Raw genomic sequence first — 21471 nt, 5'->3', positions numbered from 1 at the left:
CTTGAGCTGAGGAGCCATAGAGAATCTGCACAGTTCTGCACTTGGGACCCAAGGCTCTGGTGGCGTGGGCTCATGAGGGGATCTCCTGACCTGTGGTTGCAAAGATCATTGGAATCAGCATGGTTTCCAAGGTGGGGTAGCAGAATCACTAACTGCCTACCTTGGCTGGAGGTGGGAGCTTCCCTTGCCCCATGTGGCTACCAGGTGGACCATTGCTCTACCCTCCTTTTCCTCGCTCTCTGTGGGTCATGCCAACCACCTAGTCAGTCCCAGTGAGAAAACCTGGATACCTCAGTTGACAGTGCAGGATTCACTCACCTTTTTCTTTCTTCTTGGTGGGAGCCTCCAACTGCAGCTGCTTCTGGTCAGCCATCTTGGTCCCTCCCTCTTACCGATCTCTTAAAAAAACAAACATATGAACCTGAAATTTCAGTTAGACACTAGGTCAGAAAGTAAACCTAACTCTGTAAATTAGTTATTTCATCCTCATATGTCCATAAATTTACACACATACATGCACATTATGTTCAGTAATGTGAGTTCAGATTTCAAAAAAGCAAATCACTTGTCAGGCTCTGTGGTTATAAAAACATATGTAATACTTGAGTGTTAAATAAAAATCCTGCTTTGTGGTTATATTTTAATGTAATCTAATTTTTTAAAATGTCAAATGAAACCTATTTTTCCAGTTATAACTCACTAAAAATAGATCAGAGAAGAAACTGCTCATTAACATGTCCACAAACAAATAGAAATGTATTAGTGTCACCCTGTAGTAAACTTCACACCTAATAAAATCTTATTCAAATAAAAAAGCTATTGTGATTTTTTTTAAAATGCAGACAGTTGAAACCAATATTTGTTTAATCGAAAATTCAGTTTTCTAACTTGTAAATATTTTTCTGGATCCCTTATTATATTGAGACTTTTCTGCAAGAAAATTTGATGTCTTTTATGTTTAGGATTCCCCAAAATTGTGCATTTCACATGCTCCATAAATGTTTACTGAATGTGCTTATGATGCATTAATACTTAAATGTAAAACTCTCTTACAGAAATCATCAAGAATAGACACAAAAGTATAGCTGGAAGGTTATTCACTATAGCTTATTTAAAATAGCAAAAAAAATTGGAACCAACATATCTATCCAATAATAAGTTGGTTAGATAATTTGTACCATATACTGGTATAATATACTGTCATTAAATATGGTATGGTGATGATCATCTGAGGTCAGGAGTTTGAGACCAGCCTGACCAACATGGTGAAACTCCTTCTCTGACAAAAATACACAAAATTAGCTGGGTGTGGTGGCATATGCCTGTAATCCCAGCTACTTGGGAGGCTGAGACAGGAGAATCTCTTGAACCCAGGAGATGGAAGTTGCAGTGAGCTGAGATCATGCCACTACACTACAGCCTGGGTGACAGAATGTCTCAAAAATAAAAATAAATAAATAAAATAAATAAATATAAATAAATAAATAAGCAAAGAAGAAGAAATTACTCATGAAGCCAGTATCAACTACAGCAACTGGTATAAATTCTTTCCTGATCCTTCCCTATGTATTGGATTTTGATACTTTATGTTTGCAGCATATTTTAAATCAGACTACTGTTACACTTTTATCATCATACACTTATTATTTACCTGAAATTAAATGATATATCTTTTGCATATCTTATAACTGTTATAAACATATTAATTAATGATGATATATTACTTAATAGAGCAAAGAGTTTGCTTAGTCATTTCCTAACTGTTAGAGATTTTGAAGTGTGTATGGGTTTATGTCTCTTTAATATTACTTTATTAAATGTAATAAGCCTGGCACAGTGTACAAGACTGGGAGCTACTTTTCTCTAATCTTGTATATTCCCTCTACTATCAAATCTTGCCAGTTCTACCTCCTAAAAATTTATTTAATCAATACACTACTCACAGTTCTTTCTCATGCCCAAGCCACTAGCTCTCAATTGCCTTTCAGTAGACTCCTTATTTCCATCTCTTGTCTCTCAATCACTTTGTAGCCAGAATGATCCCTTCGGAACTCACATCTGATCATATAATTCATCTGCTTTTAATTTTCTTTAGTCACTTTTTATTTGTATTCAAAGTAAAGTACAAAATTAGAACCATGACCTTTGAAGTTCTCTCCCCTCTGGCTCCCGCCTATCTCTCCAGGCTCATCTCCCACCCTCCTTTCTCTGCAGGTCACCATTCTGGACTTCTCGGTTCCTGCATCACAACAGCATATCCCTCCAGGGGTTAAAATGTGTAGTGTAGTCTTTTCTAATGGAAACCTTTTATTTTTTTCCAGAACAAATTATATTCACCCTGAAGGTCTCGATTTCAACATCACTTCTGCTGAAAGACCATCCTCATCCCCTTCAGAACAGGGTAGGACCCCCAGTTATAAATTTTCTAAGCTCTCTGAGCATTTCCTTTTGATGCAGGACAGAGAAGCCCCAACACTGGGGCTTAACCCAGGAGGGTTCTTAGCTTCTCTCAGGAAAGAATTCAAGGGAAAGCCAGTGGTGTTAGACAGCAATCTTTTATTGAACAGTTGCAGAGCAGGGCTAACACATAGGCAGTGTGTCCAGAGTCAGCAATGCATGGGTTCCTGTCAGTTGTATTTATATTCATGTAAACCCAATTTCAATTACATGCAAATTAAGGAGTGGGTCAATGTAAATTGAGGAATGGGTAAATTAGAACTTTCTAGAAAGGGGTGGTAACTTCTGAGTCATTGCCATGGAAATGAGTGGTCACTTTTCAGTCATTGTGATGGCACTGGTGGGAGTATCTTACGCCAATAAGCAATGAGGGCAGCTAGGGATGGCTTTTGTTGCCATCTGCTGGTTCCTGCCAGTTTCTTCACTTTATCCTGTCTGGATCAGATCCTGTTTTGGTCAGCAGGGTTGTGACCAGAAAAAAAGTCCTGCCAGTGTCCTACCTCATTTTCATAATATTCATCAATTCTCTGGTAACAATAAGCATGTTGTTAGGGCTTTAGAAACATGATGCAAAGTGAAGCCTGGTGATTTAAAGTATAGGCTCTAGACCCTAGGCAACTCACCTGACTTCCCTATACTCAAGTTTCTTCATCTTTCTTTTTTTTTTTTTTTTTTGTAGCTCTCTACAAAAGGAGGAAATTGCTTCATCTTTAAAGTAGGATACTGACAGTATCTGTTTCATAGGGTTGTTATAAACACGTAGATATAATCTCTTCTTGCTCTTGCAAAGTGATTTACTATATTTCGAAGGTGCTAGTAGTTTATGTCTAGTAAAGAATGATGCTTCCTATCAAGCCAAAGTTAAGAATAAACATTATCAATATATTTCCTGAAAATACATGAGTTTTGTAGTGTTCTCTCTTATAATCATGAGGCATGTGTCCAGGGATTCCTGAAGTAGGCATGTTTTCCCAGGCCAAGTGCCAAAGCACTGGAGAGGACCTTTTTATAAAGGATGATCTCTGTATTGCCTCAAAAAGGAGGGCACACGGCTAGAGTTATGGAAAACAGGTAAAAGTCCCTGACAATTTCTAAGCCACCATAGCATCACCTGATGCTGCTTGGATACAGCCATTCATAAAAACTGCATATCACCTTATCAAGCCATTATCGCTACCGAGGATATTTTCTGCTACACTGCATTGACTGATTGCTGTGGATTGCCTGTCGACAGCACTCAAAGTCAAAAAGCAAGTTCCCTACCAAAAATTAAAGCTGAAACTGCTCCATCCTTAAGCCAGCAATATGGAATTTTAAAGAGTGTTATTATTTTGACAAGTATATTTTATGTTGTCTTCAGTTACTATCACAACAGGAAATAGAATTTCAGCTATTAAATTCTACATTCCCAGGCAGGTTCTACTTCTTCTCTCTGTTTAAGGTGTTACTGTTTCCACATTTGCTTTTTATGAGCAAATTAAAATCTCTGAGGGTTATTTTCCTTTCCATAAGGCAAAAATGGGCCCATGTTGTAATTCCATTGGATATGATTTAGCATTTTTGTCATCACATTGTGATCATTAAAGCAGAACTCTGCCACATGCTAACGAATACCGTATTTAAAATAAACCAACAGGCAGCTATGGCAGTGAAATCACTCATCCAGTTACTATGTCGGTAGTGTAAAAACAAGAACCTCTTTTTAGAAGAAAGATAAAGATAAACTCAAAATACACTATCTACACAGCAATAGAACAACTCTACAATGTTATCTCCAGAACAATTTTCACAAATCGTAAATATAAACCTTCTGCATAAACAGCACATTTAGCAGGCCCCTGTGAAGGATGACAATGGCTTTAGAAAGATAAATTAATTAGCAGGACTCTTGTGTCTACACGCAAACAAATTAGTGTTTTGTGTACCTGACAGCTCGTATCAATATTGCAAATATCCATGACCAGTAAGAACTGTGTTTGGATTTCATAGGTTGGATTTTCCACCTCTTGCATTTCACTGAGAGCTAAAGATGGTGCTAAAGAAACAGCTCCAAGGAAAAGTATGACACTTGCCTTCAACATTTAGCTTTTCAAACTGAAGTGTTAACAAAAGTATTTATTAACTTAATTTCTCTTTGTCTTGTGACACATAGAATGTATCACTTGCAGCAAAATCCATCAGTTGGAACCAAATCAAGGCAAGATGCAAAAGGTGGATAATGGATTGTGCGAAATAACTTTATGATTTATAAGAAGCACAATTTCAGTGTAATCTTCTGTGTGAATTAGAAATGTCCAGAGTTATTTTAAACATTGCTTTCAGTGAAACAATACATCTTGAATACCATCCACGTAGGTGGCTTACAGACATAAATCATTAACCAGTAAAGGCAGCTGACATACCAGATTTTATAGAATAAAGTAACAAGAGACCAGAAAGATATTTCTAGAGCTCAGTCCTAAGAGTTATCTATTAATTACACCAAATTAAATGATCATAATTGTATAGTACATGGCAGGATGGCTTCTTGTTTAGGAGCATATAATATAAATGTCAATAACATCTCCCATGACATAATCTACAATGACAACTGTTGTATTCAAATCCATGCCAGCCTTCCTGGCCATCTTATGAAGGGCAGCAGCATACTTGGGGGCTCAGTGCCCCTGCACTGCTAAGAGCTTACATGCCTGCCAGAAGAGAACCACCAAAGTAATCACCCTGATGGGAGCTCAGTCACCAGTTTACATTGAGTAAACTGCTTTTTCTTCCCAATGTTTTTTTTTTTCCCTTTTGGAGGGAAAACACTAAAGGCAATGACATCCACATATATTGAAATGGCTACAGCCACTTCTGGTGTTGATGATCATTAGATGCATGGCTAGTAAATGATATAAATAGTGATATAAAGGTTGTGTCCTAATAAAAATACCTGTGGGCTATTAAAGAAATGATTAACTTTAATTTTAAAAATTGTCTGGATTTTCTAAATAATCCTCTGGGGCTGACGGATACAGTCAATTACATTTCAGAAAATCTAATCTTACAGTGGTCTCTGAGAGTGATTTGGGAGACAGGCCATTTGGAATACAATAGAGAAACGAAAGTTAGAGATTAAAAATTCCTGATATTCTATACTAAGCAGGACTTTAATGATCACCTAATTCAGCAGTCCTTAACTTTTTAGGAGGCATTATCACTTTGGGGGATCTGATGAAAGCTATAGACCTTCTCCCTAGAGGTAAAATCTTTAGACATCTCAGAATCCCTGAAGCTCATCCTTGGACATCAATTTAAGAAACTTCATTTATAGATGAAGAAATTAAGGAGAAGAGAGACAAAGTGACTCATCCAGGGTCATGCAGCTTGTTAGTGACAGAGGCGAGATGGAAAGCCTGCTTTTCCTGCTCCTTGTCTGCTGTCATCTGCTGCATCAGGCTCTATGTGGACTTAAATGTTCTACTAAACCACTCCTATCAACTGGCCAAAGAACAGTTATTAAGTGTCTATAATTAGAATTTATACCCACTAGTCCTCTTTCTAACCAAATACAAAATCTTATTCTCTCTGTTCATTCTCCTGAACCTATTCAGGTCCATGTGAACTCACTCTATCCTCCTAGCCTCCTCCCCCAGCACCACCACTTTCTTAAAACTCCCTCCTTCCAGGGTTCCTGTGATCATTCAGATTCTTCCCACTTCTTCCAGGGTTCACCTCCCTCCCTTCATGTGTGTGTGTGTTTTTAAGAGACAAAGTCTTGCTCTGTCACCCAGGCTGGAGTGCAGTCATGCAATCCTAGCTCACTGCAGCCTCAAACTCCTGGACTCAAGAGATCCTCCCGCCTCAGCCTCTCTAGCAGCTGGGACTATAGGCATGCACCATGGTTCCAGCTAAGTTTTTCATTTTTTGTAGAGAAGTTGTCTTGCTATGCTGCCCAGGCTGGTCTTGAACTCCTAGGCTCAAGCGATCAGCCTGCCTCCACTCCGCAAAGTGTTGGGATTACAGGCACAAGCCACCACACCTGGTATCCTCTCCCATTTGTTATCTCCTTAGTTGCTACCATTTCTCCTCTCTCCAGGGGTTCCCTAAAGCTCAATCCTACTCTCCTTTAAATCCATTCTCAACCTTCTTACTGTTACTTCTATTGAATAGAACTCCTGTGAAAATTGTCAGTACCCAAAATGGAGTCATTTATGTCAAACGCTAACAAAACGCAGTGGGAAGCCATGAAGGAAGGGCCCTCACACATGTGTGCCTGCACCAGGAACCGCCAGAAACCACTTCCTCAATTGGAAATTTCCAGTTAAGCCACTTCTATGAAAGCTCTCTCCTACCAACAGCCAGTACCACTAATAAGCAAACGCCACTGCATGTAACAAGACCCTGTAGTCAGTGGTCTTTATTTCAAAACAGGTACATGGATATCTTTTTGCCTTTAAAAGCTTCCTTTTTTCTCAGCTCCCTTGGATACCCTTATGGTCCTCCATAGCAGGCATGTATTATGTATTATGTCGATTGCAGTTCCTTGCTATTCCCCAGTAAGCTTGAGAATTAATCCCCGTTGCTCAATTTAGGTTGACACCATTCTCACCCTGTTTACAGAAACACTTCCCAATAATAGTTTTAACAGGTACCTCTATTGAATATAATTTCCTCCCCCTAACCTGTTCCTATTTCCACCCTCTCATCTACCAGGCACTGGTGACTTGAACACTGCTTGTGCCCTGTGATGTCCAGCTCTATATTTGGCACATACATAGACAGCAAGAGCAGTATAAATGTGGATTAACTGACATGTGAGGGTTTCCTCACATCTCAGTGAAGATAGTATACAAATAGAAAAAAAAGTGATAGTATACAAATAGACAATTTAGCAATAATTCTGGTGATTTTATAAGAAGTTTTGCAAATTTGACAAAATTTGCTTTTTCAAATGAAACTTTGCTTTCTTTTTTTGCAAGACAGTATAACTAGTTTTATTCTTTTTTTGGGCAAGTGGTTTCTTAAAAGAGGATACAGCTCCCCCTCATGGATGATAACGATATTTTAAAGACAGCCCTTCCAACTCTATGATGCATTCTGAAATGTGTGGTTAATAAAACTAAGTCGTACATAGCAACAACATTCAGACTGTTAATTATCCAAAGCTCCTCATGTAGATCTAAAACAACAACACGTTCTAAGGAACGGATCCTTCTTGAGCAGAAGTATATTTTCAAGACTTCAAAAGGAGATATTCAGTAACATCATTTGATATTCAGTACTCAATTACAAAAGACTTTCTTCATTAGCTCAATAAATCAAACCACTGTGATAATGAGGCCAGAGTCCTGGATTTGGTTCTAGTTTGGGAAGCTGCTTTGATTGGTTCCATAGCTTCAAGTTTCACACTAACTCCCGGGAGTCATCATAAAATGATTTGTCCTGAATCACAGGATATCCGGAGTGCCAGAGAGCAAAGAAACAGTTCAGTTCTGACTTTCTCCGACTGGGAATCACCCCCCAAAATGCTGGGGCATTAAAAGTGGCTTTATATTTCTAAAAATTCTTTCACATAATGGCAACTGCCTTCTTTCCCCAGAACCACAAGGCGGCTAATAAAGCCCTTTTTTTCTGGAGATGGAGTCTCGCTCTGTCGCCCAGGCTGGAGTGCAGTGGCGCGATCTCGGCTCACTGCAAGCTCCGCCTCCCGGGTTCACGCCATTCTCCTGCCTTAGCCTACCGAGTAGCTGGGACTACAGGCGCCCGCTACCATACCCGGCTAATTTTTTTATTTATTATTTTTTATTTTTAGTAGAGACGGGGTTTCACCGTGTTAGCCAGGTTGGTCTTGATCTCCTGACCTCGTGATCCACCCGCCTTGGTCTCCCAAAGTGCTGGGATAACAGGCGTGAGCCACTGCACCCAGCCATTAAAGCCCTTTTTAAAAAAATTTTACTTTAAGCTCCAGGATACACGTGCAGAACATGCAGGTCTGTCACATAGGTATACCTGTGCCATGGTGGTTTGCTGCACCTATTGACACGACCTCTAAGTTCCCTCCCCTTGCCCCTTACCCCACAACAGGCCCTAGTGTGTGTTGTTCCCCTCCCTGTGTCCATGTGTTCTCATTATTCAACTCCCACTTATGAGTGAGAACACACAGTGTTTGGTTTTCTATTCCTGTGTTAGTTTGCTGAGGATGATGGCTTCCAGCTTCATCCATGTCCCCGCAAATGACATGATCTCATTCCTTTTTATGGCTGCATGGTATTCCATGGTATACATGTACCTATTTTCTTTATCCAGTCTATCATTGATGGGCATTTGGGTTGGTTCCATGACTTTGCCATTGTAAACAGTGCTAAAATAAACATATGTGTGCATGTGTCTATTAAAGGCCTTTTAAATGTTCATCAAGTTACTTGTCTGACTATGTAAGTCAGACAGTTTTACTAAGTGTGTGTGTGTGATTCCATCTTAAAATTTGACATTCCACTGAATACAAAAAATCAAGATAATCTACTTGACAAAATACTTTTCAAATTACCTTTTTATTTGGTCTTTTATATCTGGAGCCATGGCAGTCTGTATAAAATCAGGAGTATATCCCAGGTCCTAAAATATAAAAATAAATGTATTATTCACTATTAGATATATTTGGCTATCAAAGGCAATAATGCAGACTAGTCAACCTTTTAATTGTTTCCAAGGCTATAATGAACATTAAGAAATTGTAATATTTATGTTGCTTGATGTGAACTAATCCCATGTGAATCTGAAATATAATCAATTGATGTAAAATCTAGTATTATGTTCAAGACACACTAAACTTTCATTATCACCAAAGTGAAAAAATTGGGCTTTAAAACAACTAAACAAAGTAACCACTTCTCTTTTACGATCTATTAGCAGCTTTTTTGTTCACTTGTTTTTGAGGCAGGGTCTCTCTGTGTCACCCAGGAGGGAGTGCAGTGGCACAAGCACAGCTCATTGCAGCCCCAACCTCCCAGGCTCAAGCGATCCTCACGCCTCATTTTTTTAAAAAATTGTTTTGTAGAGACAGGGTGTCACTATGTTGCCCAGGCTGCTCTTGAACTCCTGGGCTCAAGTGATCCTCCCACCTCAGCTTCCCAAAGTGCTGGGATTACAGGCCTGAGCTATCACACCCAACTAGCCGCAGTTTTAACTGCAAAGTTTCACTAAAACCTAAAGTTACCAACATTATAAATGCCCTAAACATTCATTACTAAAAGCCTACACTATTCCTTAGAGAAACCAGTGATTTCACGTTTAGTTGATAGATTATAGAAACAGATACAGGAAAACCAAAAGGGTAGATTGGAGTAAGAGTCACCACAGGTGATGTAGCTATTCAAAAGTACCTCCTTTGTGATCAAACTGCCCTTTAAAGCACAAACTAGATAATTAACCTAGGTACGTTATGATGGGGACTTTTTAAATTAATTTCACCAAATCAAAGCAGCTTCTTACATAGACTACAAATCACAAAGTTGATGCTATAGCTGTAATAATACTTACATTTTCTCTAACAAGCTAAATAATTTGAATGGTTCTCTTGTCTAAATGGAATTTCTGCTGGGGTATTCCATGCCTCAGGCCAATTTCTAGGCCTTAAATATTAAAATAAGAAAATTTAATCCATCTGTAGCAACTGAAATATTCCAAAATTAAGACTAAAACATTTATCAGGTACTATATGTGATAGCATAAGCAGTTCTCCATGGTAATAAGGTTTTCCATAAATAAAATTTTAATGGCTATGTAAGATTTTACTGCCTGACTCTCTCCTCATTTATTTAACCATTTCCTTATTGTTAAGCATTTAGGTCTTTCCTTCTGTGTGTGTTTTATAAATAAGGCTACCATATCCATCTCTGTGAACAAAAGTTCTATAATTAGCTGCATTTCCTTAAGGTATTCTGATATAAAGATCATAAATAACCAAACTACTTACCTTTTTTCTAACAACAATAGCACTTAATATTTTTAAAGTTTTACAATAAATCACTTACATAAACACCGCCTTGTATAATTAGCCTTTAAGGTATTGTCTTTAAGGTCTAGCCTTAGCAGTATGGCTGGGGGCTATTAAGGTGACTACAATAGTTAACTTATAGGCGATTTTACTTTTGTAGCAGTTAGCAGGAACATAGTTTATCTCTGAGAGATAATAAAAAAATCAAATAGGTTGACTAAGGCAGGCGGATTGCTTGAGCCCAGGAATTAGAGACCAGCCTGGGGAAATATAGAAAGAATCCATCTCTACAAAAAAAAAAAAAAAAAATTAACCAGGTGTGGTGGTTCATAACTGTAGTCCCAGCTACTCAGGTGGCTGAAGTGGGAGGATCTCCTGGGAGGTAGAGTCTGCAGTGAGTTGAGATAGCACCAGTGCACTCCAGCTTGAGTGACAGAGCAAGATTTTGTATCAAAAAAAGAAAATCATCTAGCTTCTTTCCATACAGTAGTTGTCTTAGTCCGTTTTTACGCTGCTGTAAAGATGCTATGTGAGATTGGGTAATTTATAAACAAAGGAGGTTTAATTGACTCACATTTCCACATGGCTGGGGAGGGCTCAAGAAACTTACAATCATGGTGGAAGGCAAAGAGGAAGCAAAACATATCTTACATGGTGGGAGGAGAGAGAGAAAAGGAGAGAAGGGGGAAACACCAGACACTTACCAAACAACCAGATCTCCCTCACTATCAAGAGAACAGTATCAAGAGAACAGTATATGAGAACTCCCTCACTATCAAGAGAACAGTATGGGAGAAATCACCCCGGTGATCCAATCACCTCCCACCAGGTCCCTTCCTGGACACACGTGGGGATTACAATTCGAGATGCCACTTGGTTGGGGACACAAAGCCAAACCATATCAGAAGCTGAGGAACTGGAAGAAAAACATAAAGTGTATTTTAGTTTTTAAAATTTAAATTTAACAATGAATTAATCAAAGTTGAAAAAATGTATGAGTAAAACATTATTTTACAGTACATTATCCAAATATAGAAGTTGTAGATATATTCTTATTCATTTGGAGGTACTTCCTGGCAACCCTCTCTATCTTAATGAGTTGTCACTGTACTTTACATTTCAACCATTGACTTATTAGAGTGGTAATCCATATACTTAATCATGCTGACAAAAAGTAAATTACTATATGGTAACAGACAAGTAAGGAAAATACAGCAGCGGTGACAGATTTCCCTATTCCCGGTGATCTCCAAGAATTATTTCCTTCCAATGGCAAAGGTCTCATTTTAAAACAAATCATATATTTCCTTTACCCATTGTGCAATTGTCTTTGCTATTCCAAGTTCATAATTAATTAAGGCAAAAATTGATCCTGCTTATTGACATATGATGTAAATATGAGGGGTCAGTAGCATCCTCAAAGGAAAGATTTGCTGTTACCAAGCCCCTAGTTTCCCATAATCCTAAAATAACTAGTTTTCTTCAAGTTACTTCCTTATTAAAAAATATTATGCAAAGGCAGTTCCAAGAGTACGAAAAAAGGGCTATAAAAGCCTAAAGAAAAAGTACCATCACAAGACAGTGTTGTCTTCTAAAACAGTATTTTTAAAGGTAGGAGCTTTGTCTTGATGTGTGTGTCCCCAGTCTCTTTCACTGTACCTGATGAGCACTTAGCAGATGTTGGCTGAATGATGGTTGAATTAATAGGTAAGCATATTTTAAAACAGCTCTTCACCTTAAGTTTCTTGATTTCATCTCTCTCACTTTTCATAAGCTCTCATGGCATACTCCAGGTTTTCTTGTCTCTAATTTCTTATTAACTACCAAAGAATCTTTTATTTTGAAATGTTGGAATTCCTAAAACCTACCAGAAAGATTTTAGGTGAAGATTTACCAAAGATGGAAATATTTTCCACTAGGTCAGAGGCATTGGCATAGCAGTCTTACATAAATACATAAAATAAATGCAGCATTAAAAGTATTTTTTAATTACCGAAATATACATTTACACATTTTTTCTATATAATGCAACCGCAATACCCTATAAGACGGATGGTTTTTACAATCATAAAAGAGTAAACTCAGACATGATGTAATATGCATATGGAAAACCATTAAGATATAATAAGGGAAATACTGAAAGATAAATGGTCCAGTAATGAATTATACATTACTTCTCATGGATAATGATAACTTAAAAACAGCTCGTCTGTTTTTAGAGCACTTGAGCTCAGAAAAATCAACAGCAACTATTTCACAATGAGATGCAATACCCTCCAGTGAAACTCTGACAATCTCCAATTAAGCAATTCTACAAACTGCACGCAAAACAGTAACTTTTCCTCAAAGGCTTCAGCAAAGGAAGAAAAATTTCACTTTGGGATTTGACATTGAGATGTTTAGTAAAAGGGATGCAAGTGCCAAATTCAAACAGGGCACAACCAGCAGTTGTGTCAGTGATCGTGGGAATATTGTGGAAAGGAAGAAAAGAAAGACAAGAACAAATGGATGCCACAAAAATCAGACAAAGCTGGCTTTGTGAATGATGGATAATTCAAATGACTGCTGTAGGTTCCAGAAACAATGTAAAATCCGAGACGAAGATGTAAACTGCACTGCAAATTAGTGTCATGTATTTTTAAATGTTTCCGTCCTCAGATTCTTAAATCATATCTGCCAGTGTCTCAATAGTCCAGAAGCAAACAGAGTTGTCCATGAAATCTGCTTTCTTCAGGAAAGGTATTCGAATAAGTTGAAGACACCGTGGAAAACTCAAAAAGCAGTCAAATGGGCTGTCAGTCTTCCTTCCCTTCAGTGTGCAAGAATTGGCAAGCAGTCCAAAGCCAAGCCATTAAGGTTCAAGGATACAGCAGCAGCAGAGGTCCAGCTAGACAACCCTCTCCCACACTGTGCCCTCCCTCAAGCAAGTCATTCTCTGCAAGGGATGGAGCCCCAGGGAGCGCAGCTGGACTCTGTCCCACTCCAACTGTGGGGTTGAAGGTTTCTAAAGAATTCAATGAACGAATGTGCTTATATGCTGTGTTCATCAGAGCTTTAAAAAAGTAAATAAAGATGAGAAGATAACAGAAGTAATCATCTTAAAGTATTTCTCTATGGTTTATATTTACACCAGCCGTGGATTTTAAAAAGGTAAAAATTGTGTTAATTTTGGTATAAATCTGGAAATAAAAATATACCAAGACAGTATCCTGGGTTCAGGAAATAGGTCGTATTCTAGTTTGTACTCCCAAGATTTAGCACAGTGCTCAAGAAGTATTTATTGCCAAGTAAATGTGAGGCCAAAACAACATCTACATATTTCAAATTATGTCGTTGTATCTGAATTCCTGGTGAATAAATGTGAGGCAATGAATATTCCTGGAGAATAAATCTTTGTACAGTTGATCAATACTGTGCCAGGCAAGGATGAATAAATCCTGGTCCCAGTCCTAAAAGTGCTTACAAGGCTGTTTTACTTGATAGGGAAATTAAGGCATTTACTGGCCACAGCCAACTTCTTCATTGATGAATTTCTTTTAACTTCAAGTGCACTGTCTCACGGTCAAGCAAGCTGTTCTGCTATCCAGATCTAGAACAACTCTACCCTGGTTGAGCCCTCATATGTGGGGATCATCTTCTGGTGACCTTGCACCATTTTCTCCTTAACCTCCACATCTGGAAGAAACACAACGTTATTTGGGGAGGTGGGGCTGCTGGGGAGGCAGCTGGTGAGAAGGGTTTGGGGAGCAGGTGGACATAAGATAGGTTAGCAATGTATCTGGGTTCTTTAAGTCCTGTTTTGAGCCTGTGTGGTCATTGGGGAAGGGATTGCAAACCAGGGAAATGGTACATCACAACCAAGACAAGACGACTTGGGTTCTGAAGCTGTCCACATTTACCTAGGAGTCCTGTAGTCTGTGATTCTTAAACTTCAACAAACAAAAAATACAGAACTGAACCTGGATTTCAGGGACCCTCAACTCACAACTCTTTGTGTCCTAAGGCCTCAAATCTAACTCAGAGTCTAAAGAATATGGCCTATACCTTGAAGTTTTTGTGGAAAAACTCAAGATGAAAAGGGGAATCAAGCATAGCATTTATCTGCCTTCCTGCTGTCTTCAAACCGTGGCAGATAAAAGCTCATACGTATCTATACTCTAGCTGACCTCCTTCCTGTCCTCAAAGAGCCTGAACTGTATACCCCTTGTAAAGCTAGGCTAGACTACAGCAAGAGACTATGAGTACCCTGAAAATAAGGACATACTATATTTCCCTTTGAACCCCCAAAACCTAGCAATGTGTGCTGAACTAAAATAGACCAGTCAGTACTCATCTAGCAGGACCATGCTGAGGAAGTGATGACTGGCAGCTTGTCACCAGCTAATTATTTGGGTTTCATGTGAGTATGTTAAGTCGCTGAATTTGTGCACATGTTTTTTTTTGACAGATTGAGATAATAAGATAAGATACAATAAGATAATGTATTGCCTTCTCAGGCACAACAGGGCTACAGAAAATTATGCAGAAACAACAGGAAGTCAGACATTCAGTTCCATTAGAATGTGTAAATATAGGTATAGATCCTAGCCATTATTCATTTTCTAATTTTCAGTATGCTACAAGCACTGAAACCATTCACCCTGAAATGCTTTGCACAGTACATTTCACACAACTGTCCCCAGTAATATTAGTTCTATACATATAAATGTGGCTTTGTAGCTTACAAAATAGATTCACACATATATTCTCAAAACTGTTCATTTTCTAGCCTCCTCATAGCTGAGTCCTTTATGAACATTTTTGTTCCACCTTATGCCTAAAATAAACCTTCAAGATATTATGTTATATCTATCACAAAAGTGTGGAAAATGGACCTTCTGAGAAGTTCACACTACCAGTGAGTGTGCAACCATGATTGGAAACCAGGTTTCACTAATTGTAAAGCCAGTTTTTTCCAGTATACAAACTGGCCTCACAATGTGATCTTCACTTTGGCCCTATGGTATAAATATTATGAATATAATTTATTCAATAAGGATACATTGGTAATCTTGCACACCAAGCACTGTTCTAGGCACTGGAGACAATGCAGTGATCAAAATGGACACAACCTCTGCCCTCTTTGGAGTTCACTTTCTGGAGTGTAGGTAGGAAAAGAAACAACAACAAAATATTTGTCAGCTGTCAAGTACTGTGGAGAAAACTAAAGCCAGGTAAGGGGTTAGGAAGTATCGAGAAGGCTGGGCACAGTGTCTCTCACACCTGTAATCTCAACACTTTAGGAGGCCAAGTGGGAGGATCACTTGAGCCCAGGAGGTTGAGACCAGCCTGAGCAACATAGCAAGACAAAATCTCTACCCAGAAAAAAAAGGAAAGAAAAGAAAAAAAATCTTAAAATTAGCCAAGTGTGGTGGCATACACCTGTAGTCCCAGCTACTTGGGAGACTGAGGCAGGAGGATTGCTTTAGACAGGAGTTTGAGGCTGCCTTGAACTATGTTCATGCTATTGCACTCCAGCCTGGGTGACAAAGCAAGACCCCATCTCAGTTAAAAAAATAATACCAAGAAGAATCCCATAGAATTGTAGCCATTGGATGTAAATTGGTCAGGGGACAGTGTCTTTGATAAGATAATATTTGAATGAGTAGAGACCTTAAGGAAGTGAAGTGCTTGCCAAGAACTCTTTGTGGAAAGAATGTTCCACATGACGTGCCTGCAGTGTTGGTGAGCAAAGGAGAGAGTAGAAAGAGATAAGACCAGAAAGGAAGATGAAACTAAATCACAGTCTTGCAGATCTCTAAATGAGATAAACCATTGGGAAGTTTTCATCCAATGAGGGATATAATTCTCCTGCATGAGTACTCTTGCAGCTGTGTGGAGAAAAAAAAAACTTTGGGAGTGCAAGAGAGCAACTAGGATGACTAGATCAGAGGCCATTGATATAGATCAACTAGAAAGACGGTGGCGTGGACTAGGATGATGGTGGACATCAAGTTTGACTGCAAAGATTTTTGGCTTGAGCATGGAAAGACAGAGACTTCCAAGACTTGGGAAGAATCAGATTTGGGGTAAAGATCAGGAGTTCCATTTTGAACATGTCACTTTTGATATGCCTATGAACACGTCAAGAAGGCAGCTGGATACCTGAGTATGGATTTTAGAGGAGGACAAATCCATGTTGGAGGCATAAGTGTGGGATTCTTCCAAGGTGGTGATGTTAAATATCATAGATAGAGAGCACTTAGAGAGGACAGAGTCAGAGAAGAGGCCTAGTACACATCAAACTTTAGCTTTTAGAGTTGAGGACGAACCAGTCAAGGAGACTGAGAAGTAATGGGCAAGGAGGAAGGAGGAAAACCTCATGAGACTTCAAGAAAAAAGCATTTCAAGGAGACAATGATCACTTTGTTTAAATGCCACTGGTAATCGAGGAAGAAGACAGCCAAGAATCGAAGACTGAATTTAGCAGTCACAGGACAATGGATGGAGGTTATTGGTCCCAGATTCCCTGAAATGAGAAGACCAATGTTCCGAGAAGTTAAATAAATTGAACAACCAAAATCACATAGCCAATTAGCAGCAGAACTGAGTCCAGAACTAAACACTGAACACAGGCCATCTGAATCCTGTTTCCTGAATCCCAGACCAGGACTTTCCTTCAATAACATGATGTCATCCTTCTCACGGTAACTGTGATTCATTAGGGGGACTGGAAAAGAATATTAAGACTTTAAACAAAAGGCATAAACTTTAGTAGCAGAATGTCAATGACAGACAATGCTCAAAGACCCTCAAATCAAATGAAACAGGCAGCCACGGCAACCAGGGCATGCCCAAGTGTCAAAACACACGTCAATACACAAAAAAGTTTACGGCCCCTCAAAAGAAATGATCTATTCATTCTATTTTGCTAGATGGTTTCTACATAAATACCCGAGGCCTGATTACCATCACTTGGTTTCTTTACTAAGTTGCCAAAAATGGGGTAGGGGAGGATTTTAGTAAATCAAACTAATGTTTAGGCAGAAAAAAGGCACAAGAAAGCCCTAAACAATTTAAGTATTAAAAACTAGTTTTAATCGTCCCTACCGCTACCCTCAAATCCACAACCACCACCAAACTAAGAGGCGCTATGATTGCAAGAGCCGACTCTGTTGCAAACCTCCGCTGGACAGTTTTGCAGACTAGGAAGTGAAGATTTCCAGTGGGAGGAAGAGCGAAGAAGAGGACATAGACAAGCTAGCAAAGGGAAGGTGCAAAATAGGAAAGTTACCAGGACAGGCAGGGAGGGACTGTCACAGGGGAGGGAGAAGAAGGAAGGCAGCCACTTTTCCAGGGAGAAGTTGTTTCCAGGTAGAAGTTGAGCAAAGAGTTGGCACCGGGCCCTCTCTACCTCTGGAGAGAAGGAAAAAGCAAAGCTGGTTCGCGTGGTAGAGAAGAGCCCACTTCCAGAGTCCAAATGGCATCGCCTGGTGTTCGTTGTCTGCCTCTGGGGCTGCAACTAACTCCTCATGCCTCTTTTGCCGCCTTTCCTCCCTGGAAAGAGGAGGTGAAAAGGGTCCCCGGGCTCGGGTGGGCATGATCGCCGGACGCAGGCAGCCGGGGGTTACCTGATACCTCCGTGTCTCCCCAGAAGGCGCGGCGCCGCCCTCCAGCCCCACCCGGCCACTCCGCGGTCCTCGGGCTCTGGTGTCTGTCCAATCTCCGGGACCCGACGCCCGAGGCGGCCGTCCGCGAGACCCGGAGCACGAGCCTCACCCTCAACGCTGGGCACTGCTCAAGGCCGTTCGAGGAGCAAGGACACCTACTGGCCGCGCGGCTCGGCTCGGCCCGGGCCGGGCCGGGCGCCGGAACCCAGGAAACACGGCCCCGCACGCCCCCTACCGGGCGGGCTCCATCTGCGCCCCAGCCGAGTCCGGTACTCGCATCTTGGCAGCCTCACCTACCTTGAGGTTCCCAGCTCCCTGTCATCCTGTGAGCAAGTGATTTCAGCAACCATCACAGCAAAACCTAGTCGAGGGTTGCTGGCTCACAGTTTCTCCACTTTTTTGGAGTTTGTGCCAAATAATTTAAAGACCCTCCCCATCTTTTTCCAAATTCTGGCGTTTGAGAAGGGAAAATTCAAAAAGATGGGGATATAGGAGCCCCTAAATGCTCTCCCCAGAAGCCAGGGAATTGTATTTCTGTTTCTCTAGGGCCCTGAAGAACCTGGCTTTCTTGTAATTACAAATGCCTTTCACTGAAAAGTGGCTTCTTTCCTCCTGCTCCCTGCCCCGTGACAGTCAGTCCCTCCCTGTTCTGTCCTGGTAACTTTCCTGCTCTGCGCCTTGTTCCTGTGCTAGCTTATCTACCTCTTTTTCTTCTTTTATCCCGCCTTTTGGAAATTTTCACTTCCTGCTCTGCAAAACCATCGGAGCAAGGCCTGCTGCGGACATGAGGACCACTGCAAATATTTTTTTCCAGGTTCCGAGATGGATGCAAAAGACGCAGGAGCTGACAGTCTAGTTAATTTTTAGCTGACAAAGAAAGTCTCTCTCTCTCTCTCTTTCTCACCTACTATTTGAGTAGTTTTGTTTCCATCAGCACTCTTGTCTGTCCTTCCAGTCCTTTCATCCTGACTCTCTTCCTGAATTGAACTTAGGGAGGAAAGAGTTTAAATTAGAAGCAGTAAAATTGTATAATAAAAAGAAGAAACAAACCAGGCCTTGCTTCTTAACAGGATGACTAATACAGTTTATGGATTATCTTGGTAGTTACATGACTAATAATAACCATTAACATTTATTGAGTTCTTACTGCTGACCAGAAACTGTTTTAAGAGCTTTATTTATAATAATAATAAATTCAGCTCTTATGTAATGTTTTAAATGTTTACGTTTATTAACACATTAAACAAAACAACCCTGTAAGATGGGTAATAATATTATCCCCTTTTTACAATTGAGGAAATTGAGACAAAGAAGCAGGTACATTTCCTAAGGTCACACAGCTAGAAGTAAGTTATAAAGCTGGAATTTAAGCCCTGACAGCCTGGCTCCAATGCCCCTATTCTTAATACTCTTAGTTACCATGTTATACTGCCTAAATAAAACAAACAAACAAAAAACACTATGATCCCAGGTCTCATTTAGTTTTCACAATAAAGCTACAGGACGGGTACTGTTATCGCCTCCTTTTATGAAGAAAGGAAACAGGCACAGAGAGGCTAACTAATAGTCCGGAACACAGAGCTACTAACTTGTACAGGCAAGACTAGAACAGTGAATCTCGATCCTTAACTAACCATGGGAGGGAGATACTTTTTTTCCTACATTCAATCATGCAAAGGGAGAAAGAATTGCCTAGAAAATGTGTGATGCTTTCATAACCTTCAATTAGTGAGCCCCAACTGGGCTTGTTGGCTCTTGCCTATAATCTCAGCACTTGGGGAGGCCAAGGATTGATTGAGGCCAGGAGTTTGAAACCAATCTAGGCAACTACCAGGACAACATTGTGAGACCCTATCGCTACAAAACTAAAAAATTTAAAAAATTAGCTGGGCGTGGTGATGCATGCCTGTAGTCCCAGCTACGTGGGAGGCTGAGGCAGGAGGATTGCTTGAAAACAGGAGTTTAAAGCTGCAGTGAGCTTTAATTGTGCCATGAAACAGCAGCCTGGGCGGCAGAGGGAGAGCTCATCTCTTAAACAAAAACAAAAACAAAAACAGCCCCTTGTATGACAGTTAAACAAATCCAGCCCCTTGATTAGATTGAAGGATGCAAAGGATCCTGGGTGTGTCTGTGAGGGTGTTGCCAAAGGAGATTAACATTTGAGTCAGTGGACTGGGCGAGGCAGATCGACCTTCAATGTGGGTGAGCACCATCCAATCAGCTGCCAGCGCAGCTAGAATGAAAGCAGGCAGAGGAACATGGAAGGAATAGACTGGCTGAGTCTTCTGGCCTTCATATTTCTCCCGTACTGGATGCTTCCTGCCCTAGAACTTCGGACTCCAAGTTCTTCAGCTTTTGGACTCTTGGACTTATACCAGTGGTTTGCCAGGGGCTCTGAGGCCTTCGGTCATAGACTGAAGGCTGCACTTTCGGCTTCCCTACTTTTGAGGTTTTGGGACTCAGACTGACTTCCTTGCTCCTCAGCTTGCAGGCGGCCTAGTGTGGGACTTCACCTTGTGATGATGTGAGTCAATTCTCCTTAATAAACTCCCTTTCATACCTACATCTATCCTATTAGTCCTGTCCCTCTAGAGAACCCTGAATGATCCACCTGGGCTTCAGGCTGAGTCCCTGAGAGTCGACGCCTGACATTAGGCTGAACTGTCGGTTCAAGCAGCTGCTCTCTTCCTGCACTCCACTAGCAATGCCAAGAGCACAAGGGGCCCTTCGCCAAACTCAGGGCCAGACTAAGGTCCAACTGTATTACCTACAGGTGAAACAACTGTTCCCTTAGGAGACCAGGGCATTACAAAAAAAAGCCTCCACACAGTGTGGCACATCGTGCGCTCTCATCCCTTCTGTGGCCAGGTCTCCTGGACACTTTGGGAAGGGACAACTAGGGGCGCCAGTGTCACCAAGTAACCTTTGCCCTTTTAGAGGAAATAACGTTGCTTTCTACAGGAGCACAACAGTAATTGAAGAAGAGGCACAGAGGGCAAGTAGAACCATGACCATACGAACATCTGGAGTTATCAGAGTTTATGGCATTCATTTCTTTCTCCCTGCCGAGGTGAGGCCTTTCTCACCTGATAGAATGAATTTTTCAAGGGATTTTGAGGCTGATCAAGGGAAAAAACATAATCACGAAGTGGGAGTAGCACACAATGAGCTCTATTTGGGAAGCACTTTAGGTTTGCGTGGTGAGGGGGAGTCCCCCGCAGCGTGGACCCATCCAGAGCTCTGGTAGCATGGAGGCCACCACCCCGAAGAGAGGAGGATAAAGGAGGCCCTGAAGAAGAGGAATCAGAGAGGGGACTTCCATATTTAGGTAGCGTCCCTCAGCACACTGCAAAATCTCAGGATCACATACCCCCAAAGGGCAGCTGC

The 21471-nt window shown here is 40.6% G+C and overlaps 1 long non-coding RNA gene across 2 annotated transcripts in view; it reads right to left on the bottom strand.

Annotated features, from left to right (window-relative positions):
- The window catches only part of LOC102120384 (uncharacterized), a 78417-nt gene extending 60126 nt beyond the window's left edge, over positions 1-18291 (bottom strand). For both annotated transcript variants that reach the window (XR_006698351.3, XR_010587048.1), the window contains exons 1-3: positions 18046-18291; positions 8987-9054; positions 319-398 (exon numbers count right to left, since the gene is read on the bottom strand). This is a non-coding gene — a long non-coding RNA (uncharacterized lncRNA). The remainder of the gene's footprint in view (positions 1-318; positions 399-8986; positions 9055-18045) is intronic.
- Between the last annotated feature and the right edge of the window lie 3180 nt (positions 18292-21471).

The sequence above is a fragment of the Macaca fascicularis genome, chromosome 5 (assembly GCF_037993035.2).
Source record: "Macaca fascicularis isolate 582-1 chromosome 5, T2T-MFA8v1.1".
NCBI lineage: Eukaryota > Metazoa > Chordata > Mammalia > Primates > Cercopithecidae > Macaca > Macaca fascicularis.
This window is presented reverse-complemented; position numbering and strand designations above follow the sequence as displayed.